The sequence below is a fragment of the Equus przewalskii genome, chromosome 8 (genome assembly GCF_037783145.1).
Source record: "Equus przewalskii isolate Varuska chromosome 8, EquPr2, whole genome shotgun sequence".
NCBI classification, from domain to species: Eukaryota; Metazoa; Chordata; class Mammalia; order Perissodactyla; family Equidae; genus Equus; species Equus przewalskii.
The window spans coordinates 71,844,229-71,862,090 of NC_091838.1; positions in this window are offsets into that span (position 1 = coordinate 71,844,229).

Consider the following 17,862-nt stretch of genomic DNA (forward strand, 5'->3'; position numbering starts at 1 on the left):
AACTGCTGCCAACAATCCTCCTCTTTTTGCTGAGGAAGACTGGCCCTGAGCTAACATCCGTGCCCATCTTCCTCTATTTTATATGTGGGACGCCTACCACAGTATGGCTTTTGCCAAGTGGTGCCATGTCCGCACCCGGGATCTAAACCAGAGAACCCCAGGCTGCCAAAGCGGAATGTGCAAACTTAACCGCTGTGCCACCGGGCCGGCCCCTATATATAGATTCTTAATTTTTCAGCTTATCACAATTACAAAAAGAAAGCTGCTTTTATTGTTTTACTAGTAAACTTCAGTAAACTGAAGACTTCTTAGGGCTGGGACTGCATTTGTGTATATTTATGTTCAGACTCTAGAAAATACCTTGCCTGTCATCATTGCTCAGTAACTATCTTGTAAGAATGGATGAATAATAATGATGTGTGCCATTTATTGAACTTATACCATATGGGCAGTGACTTAAGCAATTTGCATGTATATGTTCTCATTTAATCCATAAAATAAGCCTGTGAAGTAGTTGTTACCTTCATTTTGCAGATGAGGAACTAAGGCTCAGGAGGTCTAAGGAGATTAGCCATGGCCACGTGTCTTGTAAGGGGCACAGTGCGGTTCCAAATGGATCCAGGCAGCTGCAAATTTCCATGCCTGGACCTCTATGCTGTGTTTAAGAGGAAAGTCGCTTCAATCATGAAAATACAGCTCTGTGGTAGGATACAAAGCAACTCTTTTCCTCTGTGAAGAAAAACAAAATAATAGCTCTGTGTCGTTTCCCTGGGTATGGTCAGACTCAGTTTCCTTATTCTCCAGTCTGTCACCAACTAACGCAGGTAGGGGGACCAACTGATCCAGTTTGTCCAAGACTGGAGTGGCATGCCAGGGATATGGGACTTTCAGTGCTAAAATCAGGCCAGAGGTCACCCTAAATTCAGGGCTAAAATGATAGCATTAAAATACTCAGAAAATTGATTTGGTCACTTGCTTTATACCAAAGAGTGTGTGCACGTGTGTGTGCTAACACCATACAGTAGTGTTAGGAGGAAATGGGACATCGTTTCTTATGTTATTTATTCAAACTCCGAAAGAGAAGCTGGGCCAGATCAGAGCAGGAACAGCTTCACTTCTAAGCTGAAGTTTATGATACTCATCCTCACATGCTGCAGGAGGGAAAACAAGAAACACAGACATAGGCACATTCTTTAACTCACTGTGCAGACCCATACGTAGTCTCATGTTCCCCAGACTGGACATATTTTCCACAATCTCACCCTCTCTTCAGGCCCTGCCAGAGGTGTAAGCAAATATTCATGTACTCCCACAGCCCAGCCGTGACTTATATATATTCGTTCGTTATACATAATCATACCTACGCACACCCAAGTTTATGTTGGATTCATAGCTATTCTCATTACCTCATACTTGCACACAAATACACAGACGACAAAAGTGCCATCTATACCTGCCCACATGCACTTTCAACAAAGACATTACACGTATCCACACATGATATGTTGTATTATTCATGTTCACACAAAGCAACACGTGCAAAGCAAGACATATCACAGAGCCATTCACTGGCATATGTATCTATGCATTCACGCTTTCAAAATATGCAGCTGCACGTACTCATGGGCACAGAGCTAGTCTTTTACCCACTGTGCTCCCCTCATTTCCAGGAGCATTTTCACAGATGCTAACATATTTTCCCTACTCTATACATTCAGGCACACTCAGAGGTATAAGGTATGCACAGATTCACATATATGCCTATGCACATTTGTATACTACACACTTCTCTTTTACACACACATACACCCATACATGCATGTGCATGAGTGTACATACACACATACATGCACACTATATCCTGGGCAATTGCTTGAATTCCTCTCTGTGACAAGGCAGAGTGTAAGGACAAACTTTAAGAAAGAAATATAAATATATAAATAAATAGAGGATAGATAGATAAGTTCAGCAGGCACACACATACGGGGATATAGATGTGTTTTAACTCTATCTTACATCTATCCATATCTACGGACCCCTTCATCTTCTGTCTTTGCATCCCCAGTTGGTTACACATCTACAAGATCCACAAACACAAAGAATTCCCTGTCAGACAATTCTTCCTACTCCCCACCTTGTCCCAGATACCGAATAAAGCCTGTGAAGATGCTGATTCTTCTTTGAGTCATCTTCAAGGAAAACAGGGGTTTTGCCTAGGCCCCTTACACATGATCTTTGTAAGGTACCACGGGCCATGTGTCCCCAGAATTAGCAAGGTTCAGGAGGAAACTGACCATGGAGGAATGTTTTTCTACTTAGCCAAAAAGATCCGGCTCCTTTGAACACAGACTTTCTGCTCAGAACTCCTAATGCATTCCACATTTGGCCATTAAATCCTAATTGGAAGCCTGCTGAGGAAGGCATGGGGGCCCAGCCTGCCAGCATTTCCTGGGTCACAGCCCTGCAAGACCCAGCTTGACCCCATGCCCTTGTACGACCTGCCCTTTTGAACTCTTAATCCTACCACTGGTCACAAAGAATTAGGAGCTCAATTTACTCCTGAAACCACAGGAATGTCCCCTTTGGTCTTCCTCTTCTCATCTGCCATCTCTCCTGCCCACCCCCCACCCATCCCCACACAGATATACACACTTTGTTATTCTTTCTTTTCCTCCTCCTTGGTCAGGAGGCAGGATGTCTTGTGGGGGCTTAATTGAAAGGCTCCAAAAAGCCTGAGACTTTTATGATGAAACAATTGTCCTTGGTAAATGTCAGGCCTTGTATTTGATGATATTTATGACCTTTTTTCCATTAGTCTGCCATTTTCCTGAGAAATTATGACCCTGGCCCTGTCAGCTTAACCAGGCCAGTTTTATATATAGTAAGTGCTGTGTGCACAAGAAGAATCCTGCCTTCCCCAGCCCAAATGACTCTCTATCATGTGAGGTTCAGGGCATATTCCATCAGGTACCGATAAGCAACCAGAGAGATAAGATAAAGAGGAATTGGCCTTGAAATGATCACTTTGGCAGGTCTGGATGATTATGGAGTGAGAGCTAACCTTAGCTCTGCTGCTTGCTAGCTATACTAACTTGTACAAGCCATGGAGCATCTTGGGTCTTCAGTATTCTTATCTAGAAAGTGGTGGTGATGACGCCTGCCCTGTACAAGGGTTGTGAGAGGACCAAACAAATGAATACAAAAAAAGTGCTTTGAACAACTGAAACCTTAATCAAATATCCTTAATATTATTGAAATAATAAAGGAACTCTGTTCATCAATAGCAGCCTTCAAGGTGGACTGAGAAACAGATGATTGCCCTGAAATCTGGTGAAAACTACTTATCATGGCCAATGGCTACAGAATACAGGAAGACAAATTCTGGTTCTATCTAAACAGTAATTTCCCAAGGGTCAGAGCTATTAGAGGGTGAAATGGGATGCCTTGGAGGCAGTGCTTTCCCCATCATTGAGGGTGTTTACCTGCTGCCTCCTGACAATGTCAGTCTCTGCCTTATTTCTGCTGTTTCAGTCCTTCTTTTTCAGAGATGACTTCTCCTGTAGATCAAAGTCTTCTCCAGTTACTGAGTCAACTCAGAGAAGATCAAGACATAAATCAGTAGCCCCCAATTTCCCCGTCTAGAAAGGCTTGGAATTGAAGCATGAGTCTAGACCTGGACCCTGGAGTCACCATCATGACTGCTGAGCATGACCTGTCTTAAAGAAAATACAGTAGTTAAGAACACCAATGCTGGCATCAGCCTCATGATTTCAAATCCCTGCTGCACCTCTTACCAGCTCGAAGGCATTGAGCAACTTAATGAAATTCTCTGAGCTTCAGTTTTCCTGTCCTTTTTATTTTTTGTGGAAGATTAGCCCTGAGCTAACTGCTGCTAATCCTCCTCTTTTTGCTGAGGAAGACTGGCCCTAAGCTAACATCCGTGCTCATCTTCCTCTACTTTATATGTGGGACGCCTACAACAGCATGGCTTGCCAAGTGCTGCCGTGTCTGTACCTGGGATCCGAACTGTTGAACCCCGGGCCGCCGAAGTGGAATGTGCGCACTTAACCGCTGCGCCACCGGGCCGGCCCCTTCCTGTTTTTTAAATGGGGATAATGATGATAACTACCTTACAAGGGGTAATGATCCGTTTAATGCATGTGGCCCAGTTTCTGGCATGGAGAAAGCTTTCGGTAATGTTAGCTTTGGTCGTTGTAATGATGATAGTGCTGATGGTGAAGTCAGTGATGATGATCCAAAGCTGAATTTTCCTTAATATGGAATTTTCCATAATAGACCCGGGAGCCAGTCTTCCATGGAAAGAACTCAATCCATGTTGCCTATAGTCAGGGCACAATGAAGAAGAAAATTAAGGATGTGATAAGAAAATAACTAATTGGAGGGTGGGGGATCTCATTTTAGGTTAAGTCAGAGAGGAGAGATATGAAAAAGTACCATGTAAGCTTAACTCGAAAGGATGAATAGAAGTTATCCAGGTGTGGAGTAGAGGAAAGAGCATTACAGGTAGAAAGAAGGACAGGGGCAAAGATCTTGAGACATGAAAAACTTTGGTCGATTGAAGTCACTGAAAAAAAGACTGATATGTCTGCAGCACATTAAGTGGTATTCTGTGAGTTTGGTCAATGGCCTTGTACACCAGGGTATGGAGTTGCTAAAGGAAGGATCTTAACAGAGAGTGGCAGAGTCAGATTTACACAGGTCACATGCTATTAAGTCATAGTGCAAGATTTAAACAAGTAACATCTTACCACTGCCTCGTAGTACTACTGTTAGCCCTTAGCTAAATTAATGACAAAGGAAAGAAAGCCTGACCCATCATGGTCGCCATACGCCGCAGTGTTTCCCGGAATCCTTAGAAAATTGTCTTAGAAGTCTCATATGACCACCGGTGCTCTTCAGGGGCTATTACTCCATAGCTAGAATCTACAAGGTCAAATTCTCGTCTTGTGTAGGGTCACATTTCCAGAGCCTAGAAATGATATATAGTACATAGTAGGCACTTCATAAAATTTTTGAATTAAATGAATCAGACCTAAGGACAACCTGAGCCACCATCACCAGTGGGTGGCTCCTTCCGTTCTTGAATTCAACGGGACACTCTTCTAAAACACTGGTCCTCAGATCATGTTAGTCCACGACAATGTGTTCCGAAGTCCCCAGCATCCCTCTCAGACATATTCCTGGCTGCCCATTTTGGGGAAATCTAGGCCACAAGCTAACACTCTACCAAATACTTTTTTGCAATTTCTCCAGACATTTGACATGCCTTCTTTGTGGACGAGTAGATGGGAGAAGTTTGGGGAGTAAGATGTTATGTTTTGCTTTCTCTCAGTTTTCCATATTGAGTGAAATTATATTAAGAAATTAAGTTCCATCTTCATCATCACACCTATGTAAATACTGTTTACAGTAATGTGATAAAAAGGAAGAATTCCAAGCTGAAGACCAATTGTAAGCAAGGTGATATGAAATATATTTTCAGGTCGCTTTTTAAAATTTTTTTTTGACATTATGAAAAATTATAAATCTATTCTTTATCTTGTTTTGTTTTTGACATGAAATAATAGTTCTAGTAAATAGTAGTTTATTTAACATATTTAGGTGCCAAAATAAAATCAGTTTCCAAAATTGTTTAGTTAATACATTCTTAATCACCAGAATCCTAAAATCTGGGATCCACAGAAACCAGGAAATTGTCAGAAAGACAAGTGAAACTTCCAGGGATGCACGTGAACCTGGCTTTGAATATAAGATCTCACACTTGCACAACTGGAATCTGTACCCATGTCATTTTTAGGATAAACGTTTAAAATTTTGCCTCTATTATAAAGTAGAATATAATTCTAGTTTTTCCATAGCTGATAAGTGGAAGGAGATGGGGTTCAGAACCAGTTCTTTCTGGATGCAAATCACATCTTCTTAGCCACTACATGCTACTAATAGCTCAAAAAATAATTATTGAGTTAATGAATTAGTAAATGAGTGAATGAATGATCTTAGTGGAAAAAGAAAGGGTCTTAATGCCAGACAAATCTGAATTTGAATTTTGGCTTTGTCAGTTACCACTGTTGGTAGATTGTGTTTTACTTTTTCATCTATGGATCTTAGTCAGTTTAGGTGCTACAACAGAATATCTGAGTGTCTTAGAATAGAATAGAATAGACTGAGTGGCTTATAAACAGTAGAAATTGATTGCTCACAGTTCTGGAAGCTAGAAGTCCAAGATCGCAGTGCCAACATGGTTGAGTTCTGGTGAGGATGCTCTACCAAGTTTCAAACTTTGTCTCCTCACATGGCAAGTAAAGATGGTGAGACAGCTCTCTGGGGTCTCTTATATGGGCACTAATTCCATTCATCAGGGCTCCACCCTCGTGACTTAATCACCTTCCAAAGGCTCTACCTCCTAATACGATCATACTGGGAATTCAATTTCAACATATGAGTTTTGGAGAGATTTGAACATTCAGTCCATAACACTGAGTGTTCACTCCATCACTCTCTGGAAGGGGATTAGACTTTCTCATCCACTGCCCATGGGAGGAGAGCAGATGTGATGTCCTAGCAGAGATTACAGAGCCACTGTGTGGTTGACCTGTGACTTCTTCCATGCTCTGTTTAGAGTCTCCCCTTTCAGCCTTGGTTCTGAAACATGAAGACATAGGAAAAAGAGCCAAGGGTGATCCACGACAAAATGAATGTTTGTTGTTATAAGCCTCTGAAATAGTTCTGGTTGTTCGTTTCTGACCAATGCTACATTTGTTTGATCTTGGCCACTAAACCACTTCAAGCCTCTTTCCCCATCTGTAAAATGGGGATAATATGTATCTACTTTATAAAGTAAATATGGGGATTTCATGAGAAAGCAAAGTAGCTACACTGTGCGAGACGTAAAACATGTTATAAAAAGAACTGTCAAGTGTCCTCATTCATTTGAAATCTTTTCTTGCTCATGCTCTCTCAAAGTGCTGCTTTATTTATCTTTTTTTCCTGAACTCCCCATTCCAATTCAAACCGACTCCATTTATCAAACAGCTCTTATGGGCAACAGTCTGGCAGGCATTGTGCCTACAAGATAATAGTTTCTCATTCAAGCTTTCCAGCTGAAGTGTAAATGATGAGAAAAACACTACCTATAGTAGAGGTTTCTGGCCAAGAGCAAATACCTGCCCCAAAGGGAACTCTAATTCCCACCAATGTTTTAATTAAGAGATCTAAATATTTTATGAGAGTTCCCATAATCAAAGCTAATTAAGAGGCCAGAGAAACCAATCCAGATATTCAGACCATAGGACAGGATTGTTTTAAACCAGTATCAACGTTGAAATGTGGAGAAAAGTTATGCAATATTATGGAAGTGGAAAATTGGCAATCAAGAGGAACCTCATTAAAAATACTGTTAAAGATGTATCTTGGCGGTAAGGTAGCTAGTAGTATTTCTCAAAGTGTGGTCCTCTGAACACCTGAGTCACAATCACCTGCGGGGTGGGGCACTAATTAACAGGCAGATTCCTTAAGTCCACCCAGACTTATCTGGTTACAATCTCTGATTGCTCAGGCTAAAGAAGCCACATTTGTAAGGCTTCCCACATTTGCTTCAAGACTTTACATTTTTTTTAAGAGCATTATTATATTACTTAATTTCTTATATGCTTTTACTATAGTATGTATACACAAAATAGAATGTAGAAATCCTAAGTGTTGACTTTGGTGAGAAATTTACTCATTTGACTTAATTGAACATACCTGGCGTTCACCACCAAAAACAAAATATGGAACATTTTCATCATCTGAGAAAGTTCCCTCATGTCCCTCCTCAATCCCCCACTTCTGCTCAGAGATAACCTCTTCCTCACTTCTATCACCATAAACTATGTTTTCCTGTTCTTGGGATTCACATAAAAGGAATTATGCAGAACATATTTGTGTCACTCTGTGTGTGTGTGTATGTGTGGCTTGACTTGCACATCACATTTTTGAGATTCAGCCATGTTGTATAGGTATCAGTAGTTTGTTCCTTTGAATAGTGTTCTAAAGTATGAATATACCAAAATTTTTATCCATTTGCCTCTTCACGGACATAAGGATTGTTTCAGGTTTGGGGCTATTATGAACAAGGATGTTATGAACATTCTTATACAAATTTTTTGTGGGCATATGTTTTAACTTCTCTTTATAAATATCTAGGAGTAGAACTGGCAGTTCACATAGTGGGAATATATGTAAATTTATATGATACCACCAAAGAGTTTTTATATTTCTACGAGCAATTGATGAGAGTTCCAGTTGTTCCACATCCTTGCCAACAATTGGTATTTACAGTCTTTTTGACTTTTACCATACCAGTGAGTATGGAGTGGCATAACATGGTAGGTTTTTTTGTGTTTCCTGGAGAGTAAGAAAATTAATTAATCTGATGACTAGTGATGTACTTTTGGCTATTTGCAGATCTTTTGTGACTGTCAGATCAAGTCATTTGTTCCTATTTTTTCCATGCTCACTACATTTAGAGGAGTACAGCTCTGGAGGTAAGTGCCCTGACCTCACAGTCAAAGGCTTGGTTCTTGACCAGCTCTGCCAGGAGTCTGCTATGTGAATTTTGGGTCAAGTTGGCTTATTTGCTTCCTCATCTACAGAATGTGGGTCCTACCTAGGTCATTCATTCACTTATTTCCTTTTTTGTGGAAGGAAATACCAAAGAGGGGAATAAGGGAGAAAACAGCCATTTCCTAAAGAAAAACAGATGCTCTTGGAGATCTGAAAAAATACACAAGCATCAGACCTGCAGCTTTTTTGTAGCAATCCATTAATTAACACATAAAGATTCAATAATTAAAGGATATTTTTCAGTAACCACAGAAACAAATATAGTGAGAATATTGTTGAACTAAAGGCTTTCCTCATCTTTACCTTTACTCTCACCCCACCCAAATAGTCGATGCTCCCCAGCTTCTATGGATGGGGAAGAAGAATGGAAGGGAACTAATGGGAATTCAGATGTTGATGGGTCCCTAAGGTCCTGTACCCTTCCTAGCCACCTCTGAGAAATGGATGAAAGACCAAGATAGGTCTATGGAAGCTGAGCTGTGGGGATGTGTGCTTTGCTTATCAGTTGAGGCTCCAAGGTGGTAGGAAGAGATCAGAAGATGGTTAAGAACTGTGTGTGTGTCTAGGGCCCTTGATAGCCTTCCAGAAATTTTCCATACCTTGGCGTGGCACAGAATCAGTCAATTCACTGTGAACATCCAAGACCCAAAGAGGATTTGTAGACAAGACAACAACAATGGAAGATTCATTACATATCTAATGAGATCAACCTCCACAAGATGCTTCAGGGTCTCTGTTACTCTAAAATCCACTCGGGGGAAATGTGAGGTGATGCTGTTAATTGGCTTAGTGTTGTTTTCCCATCCACACCTGTACATAGAGTTGAAACAATATAGAAGTTAAGCTAATATATAAAAAAGTAAAGGTATATTTATTTCTCATACAGTTTTGTGGACTGAAATTTATGCTCACTGCACAAAGAATGTTTAAGTAGTGTCCTGAAGTAACATATATAGCCCAGGAAAGATGCTGTGGGACCAATACCACATGTAACCCACAGAAGTACGTCTGAGTCAGACCAGCCAAAAAACTATTCCCTTAGTTATCACCAACTTTTTTTGTTTATTTGTTTTTACAAAGAACAATTAAAGACTAATCTAAGAGTCTATTGTGGACTCTTTTAATTTTTTTCTATGAAACTATGTGTTGAAGACTTACCTAGTCATAGCATTCATCCTTAAAAGATCCTATTGCTGTCTTTGTAAATTCCTAAATTAAAAAATATCCCAGGTATACATACTATTATAAATCTTGGTTGCAAATATATGACATCCTGTGCCACTTGTGTGTTGGTGGCAGGCATCATGGCACTCCTTCTCAATGAACCCGGAGACTGCTCAGAATCCTTCTCAACTCAGATCTATAGGCAGCCATTGCTAACCAATCGAAATTATCATCATAAAAATAGAAATTTTCCTGTGCTCCCTTTTATAGGTACTCGGCCTAGGCAGCTGGAATCTGACCCTTCCAATGAAGAATATCATGATCAGAATGGACAAAACTTGATAAAATCCCATAATGATGATTATTTCTTGTTTATGCCGCCATTTTTACATTAGGCATAGGATTCTTCATGATCATTCCCCTATCCAACTTTACCTTTCCACAGGTAGTGCCCCTCTCTTCCCATCATGTTTTCAAGCAAGGTATATTAAATCCTCTTAACTTGTCACACTCTCAATTCTTTGACTTTATATACACTGTTCCTTCTCATTGCCTCTTCTTTATAGTATTTCTTCTTATTGTCACTACCACCACTCCTTATGAGGATCTTCTTATGGGAATATGAACTTGATGCTCAAGTTAGTTAAACATCATGAGCCCCTGGCAGATAGTTTCTATTGTTCCTCAGCTTCACAGTCATTGTTCCTATCCCTCCTCTCTATTCCTGGGGCTAGCAGTCTATAAACTACATCTGCCAGACACCTTTACCAACTGGTTTTTTGACAGTTTATACCATTGGGAGGCACTAGTGGGAGTCTGGAAGGAGGGAGCAAAGAGAAAGCATGTTTTCCCCATCTTTTGGTGGCACCTCCAGCAGTGGCAGCAGCTTTGCTGGCTGATGTGTGCAGTACTGGGCTCCTACTCAGGCAACTAGGTTTCAATAGCATCAACATCAGTGGTGTAGAAATTGTGAGCTCTGATTAACACCACTCATGTTCTCTTTTTCTTTTGCAGCATTAGGGATAGTCTTATTGGTTTACTGCAGGTACCAACCTGTAATCATCTCATTTTTACTGCTCAAGTCTTTCCAATACCTTTGTCAACAGTTATCTGTTTCAAATTCCTTACTTAGTGATAGCCAGAGAAGATTCTGTTTTCCTAATGCAAAACATGAAGAGTAAACAGGAAGATTATTACTTATGAGTTGTCTTCAAGAGGCTCTAAGAAGCTGAAATCTTTGTTATGAATCATATCCTGGAAGGAAACCCCATCAAGTTCTTTCTTTGGGGATTTACCAACATTTAAACTCTAAGCACTTGATCACTCTCTAGAACAGGGGCCAGAAAACATCTTTTGGTAAAGAGTCAGATAGTAAACATTGTAGGTTGATGGGTCATACAGTCTATGATGTAAGTACTCAACTCTGCCATCACAGCGTGAAAGCAGCCACAGACAATACATAAATAGGTAAGCATGGCTGTGTTCTAATAAAACCTTATTTACAAAAACAGGAAAAAATCCAGATTTGTCCTATGAGTGGTGGTTTGTTAACTTCTGCTCTAGAAAGTTGAAAGGTAAAAAAAGAGGGTAGAATTGATAATCACTAAGAGGAGATGATCATTCATCTCAAGCATCCATTGGTATTTATTTATTCAGTTTTCAGTTCATTTATCAGTTATTTATTGATGCTGCTCTAGGTAACTGGGATAAAATGGAGATTAATATATACAATTTCAAAGAATGGATATTTAATTTGATAGATTAAAGCACAAGAAAATCTAATTCTCAATGAGTCTGGAAATGCCCCTCAAATTTTAAATGCCAAGCCTTTTCCTGTTGACTTTTCCCCAATTGTAGGCACGATCCCACCTGTCTTTGTGTAATCCTGTCATGACTCTAACTTCTACTTAAGAAGAAGTCAGTCTTTCATGCAATGAAAGGACATTCATTACACAGACAAGCATTAGCTTTCCAATCTAAGTGCAAGGCTTTAATCAGCACTGAGAAACACTTAAAACACACAGAGCCTCCAAATTGCATTATCCTCTGGAAAAATACATCCGCTCCCCATACACAAAACAATTCCCTTGTTCTTATCATGGACGAAACAAAAGATACCAACAAAATGCTTTCATGTATCCCTAAATAATGTCTATAATTAAATGTACCATGTACGTGATCAAATAAAATTTCATTTGCTTTCCAGCTTCCTCCAAATAACATCATGATTTAGAAGATCAAAGCACAGGCCGTTTTGAGTTTTTCAGATGATTTTTCAAGCATCAGCACTAATCTATCAAGAACAAAAATATCTTCCTCTTTTCTGAGAAATAACAATGGTAACTAAAGTCTCTCCAAATTCACATCAAATCTCATTTTCAATTCAAAATCCTCTTTAGAACTTGTTTTCCTGCTGTCACAGCATGGACTTATTTCCAGAATTCAAGTTGTTTTATTTTTTCCTAATTCTTTTTTACTTTTTCTTGCAAAAAAGATCTAACATTAGTCTGAAGAATTTCTGTATCTCTGTTTACCCAGAGACCCCACTGAAGTTTCACCAATTACCTCAATAATATTTTTTATGTCAAAAGGATCCAATCCAGTATCGCATATTGCTCCAAGTTGTCATGTTTTCTGATCTCCTTTAACCTGGACTTTTAACTCAGTCTTTGCTTGACTTTCAATACCTGTCATTTTTGAAGATTACAGACCAATTATTTTGTAGAATGGTTCTCCATTGGGGTTTGTCTAACGTTTGCCCATAATTAGACCCAGATTATGCATTTTGGGCCAGAATATCATAGCAGTGATGCTGTGTTCTCATTGTCTCCCATCCAGTGGCATGTGACACCAATTTTTCCCGTTACTGGTGGTATTAATTTTGATCATTTGGGGTTGGCCAGTTTTCTTTACTCTAGAATTACTTTTTTCACCTTTGCACTTAATAGGTATCTTGTGAGGAGATTCTCTGAGACTATGCAAACTCCTGTTTCACATCCCATTTTCATACTTTAGTTTTAGCATTCATTGATGTTTCTTGCCCAAATTAATCATTTCTGTGATGACTGTCAAATAATTTTTTAACTCCATCTCATCTTTATTTATTATAATATTGCAATGTAGAGCCTTCCCATTTCCCCACGTATTTATTCATTTATGTCGCTGAAGATACATGGATTCCCATTTTATTGAATGTGCAATAATCCTTTACTATTATTGCTTATATTAATATGCAAATTGCCCAAGATTTGGCCAACCCCTTCAAAGAGGTTAGGTAACCTATTCAAAGTCACATGGTTGGTAAGTGCTGGGACCAGGAATAAAACCTAGATTTTCACCACATTGATTTTTACAATATATTTAGGCTTTTTAGGATAATGAAACAAACGTTTCATGCCCTTATGAATATTCAAAATGAAGCATTCTGCATTATCTGCTCTTTAATTTACAGAATAGCTAGGATTTTGTTAGGTAAGCAAAAGCTATTGCTTCAAATCACGTACTATTTGTAAGAACTGAGTGTCTGTGTCCCCCCAGAAATTCATACACAGAAGCCGTAACGCTAGACATGATGGCATTTGGAGGTGAGGCCTTTGGGAGGTAATTAGGTCTAAATGAGGTCATAGGGACAGGACTCCCATGAAGGGATTAGTGTCCTTATAAGAAAAGGAAGAGAAAGCAGAACTCTCTCTCTCTCGCCACCATGTGAGGACACAGTAAGAAAGTTGCTGTTTGTAAACCAGGAAGATATTCTCACCAGGAACTGGGTTTGCTGGCACCTTAACCTTGGACTTCCAGCCTCCAGAACTGTGAAAAACACATCTGTTGTTTGAGCCACTCAGTCTACGGTATTTTATTAAAGCAGCCTAAGCTGACTAAGACATTATTTTAACAAAATTAATAGGGGCATAGTAAAAAATAGATTTAAAATAATTAAGATAATGGAAAAAAGCCACTCTTGGTTCTATAAAAATCATCAAGACACGCCGTGTACATATTTCTAAAGCAATGACAATAGCCCTTGATGTAGCTCTTAAAAGTTTGCGAAATGTTGTCTGGCACATGGTCTTATTTTAGAAGGGCAGAAATTGGTAACATTTGTATGTTTTTCTTACAGATTAGGAATTTCAGGTTTTCGTAAAGAAAGTCCCCCTCCCAAAGCATGTGTCTTCGGGCATATGTTGGGAAAGAGTAACCAGAGAATAATGACTAGAAATAGGATGAAGACGATATATTGGTAACATCCTCAGTGTCATTCTTTTCTGCTGCCATTTATAAATGAAATCTAACCTGCACTTACTAAAAGTTGAACAGTTATTTTGGGCAATTGGATCAGAGTAAGCCATCCCAAGGAAAGCTGGGAGACACCGAACCTCATTACAGGAGATTACAAGAGGACTCTGTGTATGTTTGCTGCTGGCTCTGGTTTCCAGCTCTCTAGGTTGGCAGGGTCTTTGTGTCCCACATATCTGTTACTTAGCTCCTGTTGCTGGTCAAAAGTCTCAGATTTCTTCTTTGGTGACAGCAAGGGCAATTGAGGACTTTGGTCAATGGTTATCACTCTGAAGTCTTAATAAAGGGCAGAAGTGGAAAGAGCACAATGTGGAATTGCACAAGCCTGGGTTCAAATTCCACCTCTGCTACTTCCTATCCTGATGTCCTGGGCAAGTTATTTCATCAATCTGAGCCTGATTTTTCTTGTTTCCATTTGAAAATATGGACAATGCAGGAAGTAGTTATATCACACACTGAATGTAAAATGATTCATACGTAAACGGCCCTAGATAACTGAGATAGAGTTTCCCCCAGACCTCAAAGTGTGTGAAATATTTGAGGCAGGCAAACCATGCATTATTGTGCACTGGAATATCTAGGATCAAGATTATTATAAATAATAAACAGTTTAAGAAGCTTGAGGAGAAAAGACTGGGTTGATGAGAGAAGGTTTCCCAAGGGTGAGAGCAGCTTACATGGGCCTTTGTGGCTGGATAGAACTTGGATGACTGCTGAATGAGAGACAGGGGAAGCAGTGGAACATTCTAGGTGTTGCAGATTTGTTTAAATGACAGTTAAACAATCATTTGACTGTCTACTGAGTGGCAATAATTAAATATGATGTTAAATAAGACAAACTCTGTTGGTTTCCTAGACTGCCATAACTAAGTACCAGAAACTAGATGGCTTACACAGAAATATATTCTCTCACAGTTCTGGAGCCTGGAAAGCTTAAATCAAGTGCCTGCAGGACCTCATTCTCTCTGAAGTCTCTAGGATGAACCCTTCCTTGCCTCTTCTTAGCTTCTAGTGATTACTGGCAACCTTTGGCATGGGATACGTTGTATGTGGAGAAAACCTCCTTGGCTTGCAGTTGCATCACTCCAATCTCTGCCTCCATGGTCACATGACCATCTTCTCTGTGTGTCTCTGTCTCTGTGTCTCTTCTTCCCTCATAAGGACACCTGTCCTATCGGATTAAGGGCCTTCTTTACTTCGACATGACCTCATCTTAACATACATCTTAATTACATTTGTAAAAAGTCTGTTTCCAAGTAAGGCCACCTGCACAGGTGCCAGGGTTAGGACTTCAACATATCTTTTGGGGAGACATGATTCAAGCCATAAGAAGCTCCCTCTCCTTCAGGAGTTCATAGTGCAAGACATAGACATGAAAAAAAAGAAAGTTCCAATAGCATTTGAAATTTGCTATGTTAGAGATTTGCTCAAGATGATATAAAGTGATATAAGAAGAGTGTTTAATGAGACAGCAGTGGGAAGGGATTGTCAGGGAGACTTTCCATGGCAGTGTGTCAATTGAAGATGGGCTAGAGTCAGTCAGATGGAGAAGTGAAGAAAGGTCAACTCAGGTGAAAGGAGCAGCACAAGTAAAGTTAGGGAGACATGGAATACTTTGTGTGTGGAGAAAACTATAAGCAAAAGTTCAATAATGGTAGAGTAGTGGAGTCAGAGAAAGGAGAGAAGATAAACCTGGGGGTCTAGGTAGAGCTAGAACATGGAGGGCCTTGTCTTATGTTAGGAAGCTTAGACTTTCCTTGAGTTTTCCATCACATTTTTATTGAGCACCAATAGAATAGTGCATGCCACAGTGTGGTCAGGTGATTGCTTTAAGTTAATGGCATATAATTGCCCTCATTACAATACTTATAATAGGCTCACACATAAATTTGCAGCACTATGCATAAAAAGTATAAGTGAAAAATAAAATATTACCAAACTGAAAACGTATTGGAGACACGGATTCAAAATTAAACTGCCAATTCACACAAGCATCTCAAGGTTGTTTGGAATATTCAGGGTGGAGGTTCTGAGTCTTGGATACTCACTGACATAGAAGATCAGGGAAGAAAGCATTTCTAGCAACATAAATCTTCACATCAATCATAATTACAAATATTTAAGTTATGAGCTATAATTGGCTAGCAATTTTTATTAGCAATAAGTGTACGGTTTAAAATAAGACAGATAGGACAAACTCTGCTCTCAAGGATTTTATCAAATGGATTATAAAAGTATTTTGGGAACCAAACATAAGAATATATAGCCTTTATCACAGAACACAGTTCCTTCCTCCAACCCGGTACTCCTCCTTCATAGGGGCAATGAGGCGTTCCAGAGATGGTCCAATTAATAGAATTTCGTACAAGTCCTTCCTCTAAACAAAACTCATTGTCGCTTTGCTATCAACAACTGGCTTCCTGAGGTGTGTCAACTGCAAATAGAGGAGGGCTCTAAGGACTATGAGACCCATAAGTGGTTACTGAGCAAACAAGGCTATTTGAGGTGCATTTCTTTCAGCTGAGCTTGGTGTTAGAAAGGGGCCACTCTGGTTTCCTCCAGCAGGACCCTCAGTTCCCTGTGAAGGCTGAGCAGGGGATGTGAAGGGACTGGAGCAAGGGAAGGACTAGTGGGCACTTGAAGTGTTGAAGTCCACGTCCCCGAGCACTACTTACAAAGGGCCTTATTTTTGGCCTCGTGCCCTTCTCCAGTTTCATTTCCACTGAAGAGTAGCCTGAATTCTGCAACCTTCTCCATCAACACTTGTGGCTAAAATTAAGTTGCAGAGTCCTGGTGAAGAACGAGCTCAAGCCCTTTCTAAAAACCCACTCAGCTATCCTGAGCATCCCTTACCAAGAAGGGAAGGAGAGAGAAATTCCCTTAAATAGGATGTGAATCTGGAAGAGAAATAAAAGAAGTTTACACAAACTCCAGTAGATAATGCAGAATCCAAAGATGAACAAGCTCTGTCCTCAAGGAGCTTAAACTCTAGTGGGAAGTCTGAGACTTTTATAATGAATTCCATTACAAAGCATTCTGTTACAAAGTGATTTAATATAGTGATTAAAGACAGTGATAAAAATAGCTATTGCTTATATAACTCAGTTTTCATTTACCAACTCCTTTTATGTACATTATCTTAGTTGATCCTCATAGCATCTCTATGCTTTGTAAGACGTACAGCTCATCTTCCCATTTGAAAGCTGGAGAAACTGAGGCCCAGGTAGGCAAATTCTACCACTGGCCAAATTCAAAGTGTCTAGAAGCAATGTAACTCTCCTCTTCATTTTGAGACACCGTGCTACAGAGCTATTCCAGGATGGGGAAGGAAGAGTTGAATTCTGACTGGCAATATGTAGTGGTAATTTGGTGGTGGCTATAAGTAGGTCCTGTGGCCTGGATTACAAAATCTATAATATTTTATCATTTGTCTTTACTCACCTGTCTACAGTGTAGGCAGAATATTAAGTAATACAGGATATGTTTTCTAAATGGTTAGGAAGTTAAACCTTTCTCTCCATATACTCGAATGTTTATTTATTTATAATTCTTTCCAGTCATCTCCTTCTCAAATGCTTTTCCATTTCCTACACTCATTGCTTATATAATTCAAGATAAGTTTGATATGATAAGTCATTGGGAATCCCCTTTTATCCACTCAGGAGGCTGAGCCAAAGGCAAGCAAACATCTTGCTTGGGCAGATTCCAGAATATTAAAGTAAACGTGAAATTTTGAGATGGAAGTAGTCTTCTTTCTGAGAGGTTCTTACCCATAATCAA